General features: G+C 35.8%; 1 pseudogene across 1 annotated transcript in view; it reads right to left on the bottom strand.

Moving 5' to 3' along the window:
- LOC150028000 (uncharacterized) overlaps positions 1-8,791 on the bottom strand; it is a 34,709-nt pseudogene extending 25,918 nt beyond the window's left edge. The window contains exons 1-3 of the transcript XR_016520313.1: positions 8,302-8,791; positions 8,086-8,187; positions 2,391-2,394 (exon numbers count right to left, since the gene is read on the bottom strand). The product of XR_016520313.1 is annotated as an uncharacterized LOC150028000 (transcript). The remainder of the gene's footprint in view (positions 1-2,390; positions 2,395-8,085; positions 8,188-8,301) is intronic.
- Positions 8,792-12,871: the final 4,080 nt, after the last annotated feature.

Genomic DNA, 12,871 nt, shown 5'->3' with positions numbered 1-12,871 from the left:
AGAATTTGGTATGGAAGGGAGTATGGGCGGCGATAACACGATGCATATGGGAGCACAAAAATAATGTGATCTTCAAACAAGGCACTCCTGATCCTAAGGAAATTCTTCAAGCAGCTCAACTTCTGTCATGGTCCTGGCTTAAACATAGGGAAGGCCATTTCTCTTACTCTTTCACGGACTGGCTTTTAAATCCAATTCAATGTCTTTTATGTGTGTGTTGAGATCATTTTGATGCTTCTGGGAAAGCTGGACATTCAGTATGTAGGGAAATTGGTTTGTTGTCTTGGGTATGCTGGTTTTTGTCACGTCGCTGGCCAATTTTTAGCTATATGTGTGTAATAGGGTTATGCGCTGGATTGTGGCTGGTCTGAAAGGTGTTGGTCTGTTCTTATCTTGATGCAGGTCCCTCTACGTAACTGTTGAACCAAGTGGTGTTCAATGTTTTGAAGAATCCAAATCCTTTGAAGGATGTTGAAGCCTCTACTTTGCTTGGTGTTGTTGTGCTGGTTTAAGCTTTGCTCTGGGGTAGTTTAATGTTGTAATCCACCCTTAGATTAAATCTCAAGCAATTAGCATCTCAATCTTTATCAAAGTAAAATGTTTTTCAAACTAAGTTGAAACAACCGATTGTTTTGTCGAAACAACCGATTGTTTACACTTAGGTGTTTTGAGAAAGTTTGAAAACTGTTTTTGAATGGTGAAAACTGTTAAGTAACAAAACAACCGATTGATTCAAGGAAACAACCGATTGTTTGTTTTGGAATCATAACAGAAATCGGTTGTTTATACCAGTCTCAAAATGACAAAATTGAATTTAAAGAGATAGGGATAGAGAAATTGTACACAATTGTTTACACTGGTTCACTCCAAATCCAGAGCTACATTCAGTCTTCTCGGAACCCTGAGGAAATCCACTAAGTAATCACACCTTGATCACTTACACAACAACCAAGAGAATGACCTTGAAAACCTCAAGAAACACACTCTCCTTGGCCAACACTAAGATTGCTGATCTTGAACACCTCAAGAACACACAACCAATCTCAGCAAAAACACACAAACGAATTGTTCAGCAGTTTACAAAGATTACATTTGTTACAGATGAATATCTGAAATCAATACAAGTAGAATCATATTCCAGCACCTTGATCAATCTCAAAACTCTTAAGCAATCTCATAACTCTTTGAAAAACTTTCAGCAAAAACTTTGTCTCAAGATTCTTAATTCTCAAATCTGTTTTTCTTAATATATTCAAAGATATAGTTTGTTATCAAATGTTAACAAACTCTTAATTACATTTAAAATAGATTGGTCAAAGCATTTAATGACTGGAGCGTATTCAGTCAATCGGTTGTTTTGTTACTTAACAGTTTTTACCATTCAAAAATTGTTTTCAAACTTTCTCAAAACACCTTAGTGTAAACAATCGGTTGTTTCGACAAAACAATCGGTTGCTTCAACTTAGTTTGAAAAACATTTTACTTTGATAAAGATTGAGATGCTAATTGCTTGAGATTTAATCTAAGGGTGGATTACAACATTAAACTACCCCAGAGCAAAGCTTAAACCAGCACAGCAACACCAAGCAAAGTAGAGGCTTCAACATCCTTCAAAGGATTTGGATTCTTCAAAACATTGAACACCACTTGGTTCAACAATCTCCCCCTATTTGATGAAGACAAATCCCTGAGCTTGTGTTGTACGTGATTAAATCTGAAGCAATTTCTGCAATAGAACTTTGAGTAATACATTGAACTTCTGATATTCTGTTAGCATACAGAAAAACATTTAAAGCTTAAAACGGTTAATATCAGAGACAAAATAAATATTACCCAAACTGTTTTTAACAACTTGAAAAACAGAAACTTAAACAAGATATTGTTTCCATTACATCAGAATTAAAACAACAACAGCAAAAGGAAAGAAATTTTAAAACCAGAAAAGAACAGCGAAAAACAATCGATTGTTTTGATGACCAATCAGTTGTTTTTCCTTCATTCTTCTTCATCACCAAACTGAAGATCAAAGATTTGATTCTGGACAGCTTCAATCTGTTCATCCAGAGTCATAAACCTTGCATCCATGTTGTCAAACCTTGTGTCAATCCTCTGGAAATTACTAACACAGAGATCATGGAGGCTCCTTTGATTTTCAGCAAAGCTATCAAGCCTATTCACCATGAGTCTTTCAAAAGATGACATGGTTGGCATTCTTTCTCTTTGATATCCATCAGCAGCACTAGGCCCTGCATCTTGAAAATCTTCAGTTGGATCTTCATGTTGAACATCCATATCAGCAGGTTCATCTTGTTCAAGATGAGCAGCACCACTGGATGAGGCACCATGATCACCATCCTTACTTATCCATTTTCCACCTACTTTTGTAAAGCCCATCTTGCTGAGTGATCCATTGTTCAACTCGTGAGTTGACTTGACCAACTCAGAAGTTTCATCCTCAAGATTAACTTCAAAATAGAGTAGAAACTTAGATATTAAAACAACATAGGGATAATGGTAATCGCCTAACCTCATGGCTTTTTGCATATGTTCTTTGATTATGTGAATCCAATTGATCTTGACTTTCTTGGTGATGCAGAAGATGTAAACCAGATCTTCTTCAGTCAACACAAAGTGATTACTCCCCCTTGGAGTTAGAATCCAAGTTACAATGAGAGCAAGCAACCTCTCATCAAGCTTCAAACCTCCAACCGAGCATGTGCTAACTTGAGATTGATTGTTCTTCAAGCAACATTTGTAGAACTGGATTTTGTTAAAATCTTCCACCACACCAAGGTTTCCCTTGTTGATTCTCAGACTAGAGAACTTAAGCCCAGCAACAGCAGCCCAAACTTCATGAGTTATCTCCATTTCCACACCTTTCACATGAGAAACTAGATTGTTTCCCTCAAACTAGATTGTTACCCTCACCAAATCTGGATAGATTTTCCCTTTTAGCTCAAAAAATTGTCTGAGTGATTGATTCTTGAGAAGCCTCCTCACATTGTCAAGCTTTTGACTTTTCAGCCAATCAAAGCACACAACCTTGGGGTTGTTTATCTTCTTGACACTTGTTTCATACATATACTTCTCAATGAGATCGGTGTCACCAGAAAACCAGCTTTCAAGCCTTCCTCCAGACCTTACAGCTATGGTTTTGACTCTTTTAGAGGTGGGAGGTGTTGATTCCATGACAGCAGAGACGAAAACACACTTCACAGAATTATTTTTTTTTGCAAGAGATATTGCAAGAGATGTTGCAATTGGTTGTTCTTGTTGAAAGAAATCTGCACCTCATTTTATAGCAGTAAGAGAATTAATTTGAATTTAATTTCATTCAATGGGTACATGATTTTCAGAGAGAGGACTTGACTCTGTTCTGCACAGAAAATGTTAGAAAAAGATGAAAATCACATGGTCTTCACATGTGATCTTTGACTAGTCATTAAGGCTTTTGAATTTCCAAGATTTTGGAATGTATTCCTTTATGATTGTAGTAACTTCTTTCTGATCATGTTCAGCTTTCAACACAGAACTTTTGACCAAGATTCTCCCTTTGTAATTGATCTGCAACGGCTAGAAATTTTAAAAAAAATTAAATCAATTTCTTCACAGTGCTGTCAGACTCAAAACAATCAGTTGTTTCGAAGAAACAATCGGTTCTTTTTCTGCAGCAGTTAAAAAAAACTTGATTTTGAAATTTTTAACCATAAACAGTAACAGATTAAAGCACATGACATTGATTAAAAGAAAATTAATCACAAGAAAGAACTTTGAAACAGAAATTGAGAACAAATAAAGGAAGGTCTTATCCTTGTGTTGTTTCTTCAGTGAGCCAATTGCTTGTTGATCAAGAAAACTTCTTTTCACTGTTTTAACCTTTTGCATAACATTGATTCAGCTTCAATGACTTCCTTTTTCTTCAACAGCTTGATCAGATGGCTCAGTTCTTCTTTTTCTCTTCATTTTTCCTGCATAAACAAATTCAAGTTGCAAGATTTGGTCCCCTTACAAATTTGGGTCCATTTGGCTTTTCTTTGCTGTTAGAAACATCACATCCCTTAGGAATCCATTTCATAAGACCTTTAGGAACATAATATTTTCTAATTTTACAGAATCTAACAGAGTGGCCTTTCTTCATGCAAAAAAAGCATGTAACAACCGTTTGTTTCGTCTTAACAATCGGTTGTTTTTCTGATTTTCTAAAAAAACTTTTTGAAAACCTATCTTGCTTGTACTGTGGATTGAAGCCTAAACTAGCCTTTCCAAAAACACAGCTTTGAGATGCCAAGACATTCTCAAAGTTTGACTTCCCCTTTGAAAGCTTGTCCACAGTTTCAACAAGATAGTGAACCTTTTCCTCAAGGTTTTCACAATTTGTGCAAATGAGAGTATCACACTTGCAAGAGGCATTTTTTTAAATGATTTTCCAGTTTTTCAAAATCAATTTTTGCTTTTCTCAGATTCTCTTCAAGTGATTTAACTTTCTTTTCAAGCCCATTGTTAAGATCTTTCAATCGGTTGTTTGAAAGAACCAATCTATTAGCTTCATCATGTGTTTCTTGAAAAGCTTCAAGCAATTCACTATAATTTTGTTCATTTAAGGAAGCACATGAACTTACCTCACTTGAACTGCAAGACTCATCATCATCCTCGGCTACTAAGCATATGTTGGATTTTTCATCTTCACTTGATGAAGAACTTGATGATGACACCTCATTTTCATCCCAAGCAATGTAGGCTCTTTTTGTCTTGCCTTACTTCTCCTTGTAGCTTGTCTTTTTCTCTTTGCTTTTGTTAGGACAATCTGCCTTTATGTGACCTTGCTCACCACAACCAAAACAAGTATAGTTATTTGAATTAAATTCATTGGATTTCTTGTTTCCATACCTATTCTTGTTGTTGTCTTTGTTGCGGTTTCTCTTTAGAAATTTGCTGAATTTTCCTGACAGCAAACTGAGATTTTCCTCATCACTTGAATCTTGCTTTCCCTTATATTTGGATGCTTTCAAGGCTATGCTCTTTGTGTGCTTATCTTCACTTTCTTGAACATTGAGTCTATTCATCTCTAGCTCATGTTCCCTAAGCTTTCCAAAAAAAGAAGCAACACTTAATGATGTTAGATCTTTAGATTCGGAAATAGCAGTTACCTTTGGTTGCCATGCTCTATCAAGACATTTCAAGATCTTGATGTTTAGCTCTTCTTTGTCAAACGTCTTGTCTAGGCTCATAAGGTGATTGATGATGTGTGTAAACCTTTTCTGCACCTCAGCTATTGTTTCACCTCTCAGCATTCTAAACATGTCATATTCTTGGATGAGAGCATGCTTTCTAACTCTTTTAACCTCATTTGTTCCTTCATGAGTGACTTCCAAAGTATCCCACATTTCTTTTGATGATTTGCATTGTGAGACCCTGAAAAACTCATCAGAATTTAAAGCAGAGGTTATAATATTTTTGGAAATGCAATCGAATTTGGCCTTTTTACTTTCTGCATCAGTCCATTGAGACCATGGCTTCTCAATGACAGAACCATCTTTTTCAAACTTTGGGATAAAAGGACCATTTTCAATTGCATCCCAAATTCCTTTGTCAAGAGATTCCATAAATATTTTCATTCTAACTTTCCAAAACTAGTAATTCAAACCACAAAACAAGGGTGGTCTGTTTATTGAGGCACCTTCCCCAAACGGTAGTCTATCAGCCATTTTAAAAAGATTTTAGGATCAACTTGAATGACTTTCAAGAACCAACCTCTTGATGCCAATTGTTAGAAAAGATGGCTTTAAACTAGAGGGGGGTGAATTGTTTACAGGGGTTTTCGCAAACTTTTCAAAGCTAGAATGAATTTATTTCAGAAACCAATTGATTCACCAATTCAGTTAGCCAAAACAGCAAGCAAAAGCTGTAGTACTAGAAAAAAAAATCGGTTGTTTCTTCGAAACAATAGGTTGGTTATACCAGCAAACAACAAACAAACTGAAATTAAAGAGTTAGAGATAGAGAGATTGTACACAGTTGTTTATATTGGTTCGCTCCAATCCAGAGCTACATCCAGTCTTCTCAGAAACCCTGAGGAAATCCACTAAGCAACCACACCTTGATCACTTACACAACAACCAAGAGAATGACCTTGAAAACCTCAAGAAACACACTCTCCTTGGCCAACACTAAGATTGTTGATCTTCAACATATCAAGAACACACACCCAATCTCAGCAAAAAAACACAAACAAACTGTTCAGCAGTTTTCAAAGATTACACTTGTTACAGATGAATATCTGAAATCAATACAAGTAGAATCCTATTCCAGCACCTTGATCAATCTCAAAACTCTTAAGCAATCTCAGAACTCTTTGAAAAACTCTTAGCAAAAACTTTGTCTCAAGATTCTTCATTCTTAAATCTGTTTATCTGAATATATTCAAAGATATAGTTTGTTATCAAATCTTAACAAACTCTTTATTGCATTTAAAATAGATTGGTGTTGTTGTGCTGGTTTTAGCTTTGCTCTGGGTAGTTTAATGTTCTAATGCACCCCTTAGATTAAATCTCAAGCAATTAGCATCTCAATCTTTATCAAAGTATAATGTTTTTCAAACTAAGTTGAAACAACCGATTGTTTTGTCGAAACAACCTATTGTTTACACTTAGGTGTTTTGAGAAAGTTTGAAAACTGTTTTTGAATGGTGAAAACTGTTAAGTAACAAAAGAACCGATTGATTCGAGGAAACAACCGATTGTTTGTTTTGGAATCATAACAGAAAAACTGTTTTCTTTGACTGAGCTTTAAATGCTTTAACTGAATACGCTCCAGTCATTCAATGCTTTGACCAATCTATTTTAAATGCAATTAAGAGTTTGTTAAGATTTGATAACAAACTATATCTTTGAATTTATTAAGAAAAATAGATTTGAGAATTAAGAATCTTGAGACAATTTTTTGCTGAAAGTTTTTCAAAGAGTTCTGAGATTGCTTAAGAGTTTTGAGATTGATCAAGGTGCTGGAATAGGATTCTCTTATATTGATTTCAGATATTCATATGTAACAAATGTAATCTTTGTAAACTGTTGAACAATTCATTTATTTGTTTTTTCTGAGATTGACTGTGTGTTCTTAAGGTGTTCAAGATCAGCAATCTTAGTGTTGGCCAAGGAGAGTGTGTTTCTTGAGGTTTTCAAGGTCATTTTGTTGGTTGTTGTGTAAGTGATCAAGGTGTGATTACTTAGTGGATTTCCTTAGGATTTTGAGAGGACTGGATGTAGCTTTGGATTTGGAGTGAACCAGTATAAACAACTGTGTGCATTTTCTCTATCCCTATCTCTTTAAATTTAGTTTTGTCATTTTGAGACTGGTATAAACAACCGATTGTTTCGCTAAAACAACCGATTGTTTTTCAGCTTTGTGCTTTTGCTGTTTGTTTTGAAAATCTGAATCCTTAATCAAGGTTCTCTCAAAGAATTTTAATTCTAAGTTTAAAAAGTTTTCTAAAATCCTTCTTAAACAATTCACACCCCTCTTGTTTAGGGCCATATATTCTAACAGTAACAATATGTTGAGAAGCTATGAAGTCTAGTAGGTTCCCATTTGGTTTGCGTGGAAGTTATGGTGCACTTGTGTTTCACTCTGAAGAATGGATGCCCAAATTTTTTTGTCAGGCTTAACAGACATTGTCTGCATAACTCTGTCGTGATGGGTTTGGGAGGAGAGTTGACAAATTCTGTTGTCTTCTATTCTGTTGATTCTTGCTTCTTATTGGGGTTGTAGTCACGGCATAGTAGGAGGTGTTAGGTTTCTTTTATAGTTTCTGTGCTTTGCAGCTGAGTGAGGCCTATGTTTACATTTGGTAACTAAATGTAGCAGTAGTTATGTGAGTATTCCATACAGGTTTTGGGGCATAGGAGGTTTTGGAGTGAAAAACTGGAAGGGTCGAGCTTCAGCACACCTAGCCTATGTTGCCTGGAAAACCCTCTCTATCCTTTCATGTTTTGTATGTTGTTGTTTTAATCTAGTTCTTTTGTATAAGAGTTGGGACACCCCTTAAGTGTCCCTTTTAAATTTAATTAATTCATTGTCGATAAAAAAAACTGTGCATCCTTAGCTTTTATATCAAAATTGCCACCGAGCCGAAGAGTATGCAAGAATGGAAGATTTCCTATGCTAAAAGGGATTGCTCCAGAAAGTGAATTTGAAGTATAGTTTGTCGTTGTGCTTGAATGTAGAGAAGGGTTACTTCCACGACTGAGATATTGTAGGTTTCTGAGATTCCCAAGTTGATATGGGATTTTTCCAGAAAGAAAAGTTCCTCCAAGATGGAGATACTATAAGTGTTTAAGACTCCCGATCTTAATAGGAATTTCTCTCCAAAGAAAATTATTCCCAAGATGTAGGTAACGTAGTTGTAAGAGATTTCCGAGTGTAGAAGGAATCCTCCCCGTAAGATAAGAATTGGAGAGATCGAGATATCTCAAGTTGGTGAAGGAGCCCGTGCATTCTGGGATGTAACTCAGTACAAAATAATTATTGCTGAGATTCAGATGTTGAATATATTGCAAGTGAATCAATAAAGTTAAATTAAGTACACCTTTCAAAGTGTTGTAGCTTCCATGAAGATCAAGTAGATATACATGACCAGTTTGATGGTCCAGCATGCCAAAGTCATCTATGAGGCTTTGTTTGAAGTTGAGGAGTGCTTACCACTTTCTCTTGAGTTGTTGAATGTCACAGCAAGTCCTGAGGTAACCAGTGAAAGGAGGAGAAGAACATAAAATGTTTTGAGAAAATAAGCACTCATCATAGTTTTCTGATATCAGAAACTCTTAACAAAGAAGAATAGTATATTGCGAGAGAGAAAAATTAGGATTCAGTTCTTTTTCTCCTTCACCTGTTATGTTTAGAAAGCTTCATGGCATCATTTATATTCTCAAAAAGTTGATTTATAAAAAAAATAATAAATAAACAGAATTCATAGATATGAAAATAATTGATATTTTAGTTCTTTTAATATATGTTTGTATTGTTATCTTTATTTATTTATTTCATAAAAAATATATGGAATAATTATTTATTTGGTGAGTCAAAAAAATCTATTTATTTGAAACAACTAAAAATTAAATTAGAATCCATTTAATTTAATTTAATTTTAAGAGCATATATTAATGCATTCATTCATCGATGCATATTCATATGCCGCAACAAATATATACAACAAAAAGTATCATATCATGTGTTCATCAGTGTTGACATGAATGTTTGCTCATTCTAAATTTAGTTTAGTATCATATTCATATGTTTTCTCATTTTTTCTAACTTACTTTGGAAGGTAGAAAATTATGATGATGAATGAAAACTACACTTATGGGATTATTATTAGAACTTTAAGATGTGTGACTATACGTTGGTTATAATGAGTTAAAACTTTAAAATCTAGGTTTAAATGAATTAGGCATATTTGATTAGAATAAGAGTTTGGTTTCGCTTTTGGCATTTTTTTAATATTTTATTAGAGAAAGTTAGATAGCTTTCCTTTTTGCAAAATATATTTTCGTAACTTTTTAAATTCACCTCACCCCAAATATATTTGAAAATAGTTAATACATAAATATAAACATTCAAAAAATAAAAGTAACAAACTCTAAATCTTTTTATATAACAATAAACAAATTGAATAAAAAAGAATATTCAATAATGTTTTAATCCTTATACAAAAGAAAATTTAATACATTAACCATCATTTCTTTCGGCCTACCAGAAAATCATGAAATAGAAATCAATTTTAGAGACAAAAAATAATTAGTTGCTATAGTGACTAAATTAGAGATCATTTTAGAGAGTAAAAAAAAAATTTGGTTTCTAAATTAGTTTCTATTATTGTTGAATGGTTTCTAAATTGGTATCTAATTAGAAACTAAGGTTTTTGCTACCAAATTTAGAATCTAAATAATTGGTAGTTAAAATCTTGGTAGCTAATTAGATACCAATTTAAAAACTATTTAACCATAATAGAAACTAACTTAGAAACCAATTTTAGTTTCTAAAATGATCTATAATTTAGTCACTATAGCAACTAATTATTTTTTGTCTCTAAAATTGGTTTCTAATTGATGATTTTCTTATAGCGACTATTCCAACCTCAATTTAGAAATCACATCACTGCGGTCACCAACCACTTAACTTACTACAATGAAGGTCATAAGAACACAAACTATTATACAAAGTCCAATTGTTATATGCCAAAAAAAAAAAGTTGTACAATATTTGTTTTGGGCTTGAATCTCCTTTAGTGAGCTAACGAGTCAAAAGTTTGACACACCATCATTAGACAAAACATGTTTCAATAAGATATTGCCACCAAGTGCCAAAAGGTGATAGAGGTGATGCATATTTTGGTGTTTAGTATAGCTGCAAAGATTGGCATAACAAACTATGAATGCCTTGAAAAGAAGAATGTCCAAAGACAATAAGGGATTGGTCATAGGAATCGACCGTGGCACAACATACTCGTGTGTTGCAGTTGATTAAGTAAAAACTCAATCAAAAGAGAAAAAAGTGAGAGGGGGAAGGTCGTCAAGGGACGTAAACCACAATATTCATCTCACAACTATACTACTTTCTTCTTCTCAAATTTTCCAGGGAGTCATGGTGAATATGATATGATTAAGATCTTTTAGAGGTGGGCTAGAGTGAAAGAAGTTTTCATATCACGCAGACTTAATAGGTGGGGAAAAAGATTTGGTTTTGTGAGGTTTTTTGACGTGGAGAATGCAATTAAGCTGGAGAAGTAACTGGACCGGATCTATCACTCGTGTAGAAAGGCAAAACAACAACGACTATTTTACATTTAAAACGGCGGCTATATAGCTGCATTTGATGTACACGTAGTCTTAAATCGAAGAGATAAGAAGGCGACTATTTAGCCACATTCGTAAATCCCATTTATAAATGCGGCTATGGTAGATAGAAGCATTTGTATATGCTTCTGAATGATTTTTAAGAGCGAGGAGTAATGCATTTACAAATGCGGCTTTACCACAGTCGTATTTATAAATCTCATTTACGAATGCAACTATGGTAAAAAGCCCCATTTAGAAATCTTGCGCTGGATTTACAAAATGCGGCTATGGTAAATAGCCGCTGTTATATATGGTTTTTTTTAGTACAATCTGTTTAATGTTAATTTCCATATGAATTAACTTGTTCAATTATAACCCAGCCAGACAAATACATAAATTCAGATAATCAAATTTTATATATTGATAAAAATGTATTACAAACACTAATAATGTATATATCTCTACCTATCTATCTAATTCCTACACTATTCATCAGCTATCCTAGAGTTATAAAATTTTGGAAATATGTGGACCAAGAATGTCTCACATATGCTATGGCTTCCGAAGACATTGGTTGCTCATCCATGAAGAACTACATTACAAAATACGGTTGACATAAATTAGTTTTAAGATACATATATGTTAAAGAATTATAAAGATAAGTTAATGTTCCTACCGGTTGACCGGAAAACGCCTTCGTGCGCCTACGTCACTCTTACGTCCAGAGTCCCTGTGTTTGCACGTGCCTTTCCTGTGATGAATGCCTGAAAACACAAAGACACAGGGCGCCCTAGCGACCATTTGCACTCCGACGCTCAAGTCCGTACTAGGGCTAGGAAACACCAAACTGTATATCTGTAACTGTGTGTGTTAAGCGGCGCAAGGGAATAGCGTACCTTTGCCAAGTTTGTTACCTTACTATTTATAGACTGAAACTAGGGTTTCCTCTTACCCGAAATGGGCCTCTCTGTTGGGCGGGCCCAACACTGTTGTTACCATGCTCTCTAGACAACCTAGCGCGTGGGGTCCCTAACTGGAATGCAAGCTCTGACGGGGTGACCACCTGGGTGCCTCCTTGTGCACCTGATCTCTCGGGTCACCCGCCTTTGGGAGTGCCCTAGCTGTCCACGTGCCATGCATGCAGCTCACCCCTGGAACGTGACCCTCGCAGGCCATATCTTTCCAGTGGCTATATACTTTGTGTTACGCCTGAACGCGTCATCCACTCTACACGCACGGGCCCTCGTGATCTAGGCTTCTCCCTTACTGGTAACTGGTGTGTGGTCTGGGATCCACTCCTCGTGGCCCAGCTCTATTGTTTGGGTCCCGATGTTCGACCTCTCCACACTATCTAGTGGCATGTCGGTACGCCCCGGCGGCTGATGTCTGACCACCCTTTGGCTCCTTGGTGCACGTGCTTCGCGAGACACTGGCCCACATTGCTCGTGGAACCCCGCTTATGTGGCACCAACATCACCAGTGGTCAGCAACGCCCGAAGACTAAGTCCTTGCCCTGGTCGACCTACGTGCCTCTGTGTGACAGGACGTAAATACTGCGCCAAAGTGACGTCTTTATGTGCCTGTCTTATCTGTGCACACGTGTTTCTGATCAACGGCTGGGGCTTAACGTCACTTACGTTTCTTTGTTTGCTTAAACTTTCGAAAACGCGCGTGCGTCCAATCACTTGTACTGTCATTCTCTGGAACTCTTGATTGCTTCATCTTCTTCCTCAAGCTCTCTCGCGTTCCTTTACATCTTCCAGCATTTTCTATCTATATGACTGAAGGTACGAACTTTGACTATTATCCGCACTCGTTTATTAATTCAACTGCCTGTGCTGTTTTAATCTTTGCATCAATCGCCCTCTATTTCTGGGTTTCTTTCGACTTAAGGTTCAAGAAATTCGATACTTTGGGGGAGTTGATTCTTGTTATCGTAATGTCGTGTTTGCGCGCTCTACCTCCGCGCATTCTCACGCTTTATCTCTATGTTTCTCTTGTATTTCTATTTTGCATGCAGGTATGGTTCTGAGCGAAGAGAT

Source organism: Phaseolus vulgaris, chromosome 4 (genome assembly GCF_051622355.1).
Source record: "Phaseolus vulgaris cultivar YP4 chromosome 4, ASM5162235v1, whole genome shotgun sequence".
Classification (NCBI taxonomy): domain Eukaryota; kingdom Viridiplantae; phylum Streptophyta; class Magnoliopsida; order Fabales; family Fabaceae; genus Phaseolus; species Phaseolus vulgaris.
This window is presented reverse-complemented; position numbering and strand designations above follow the sequence as displayed.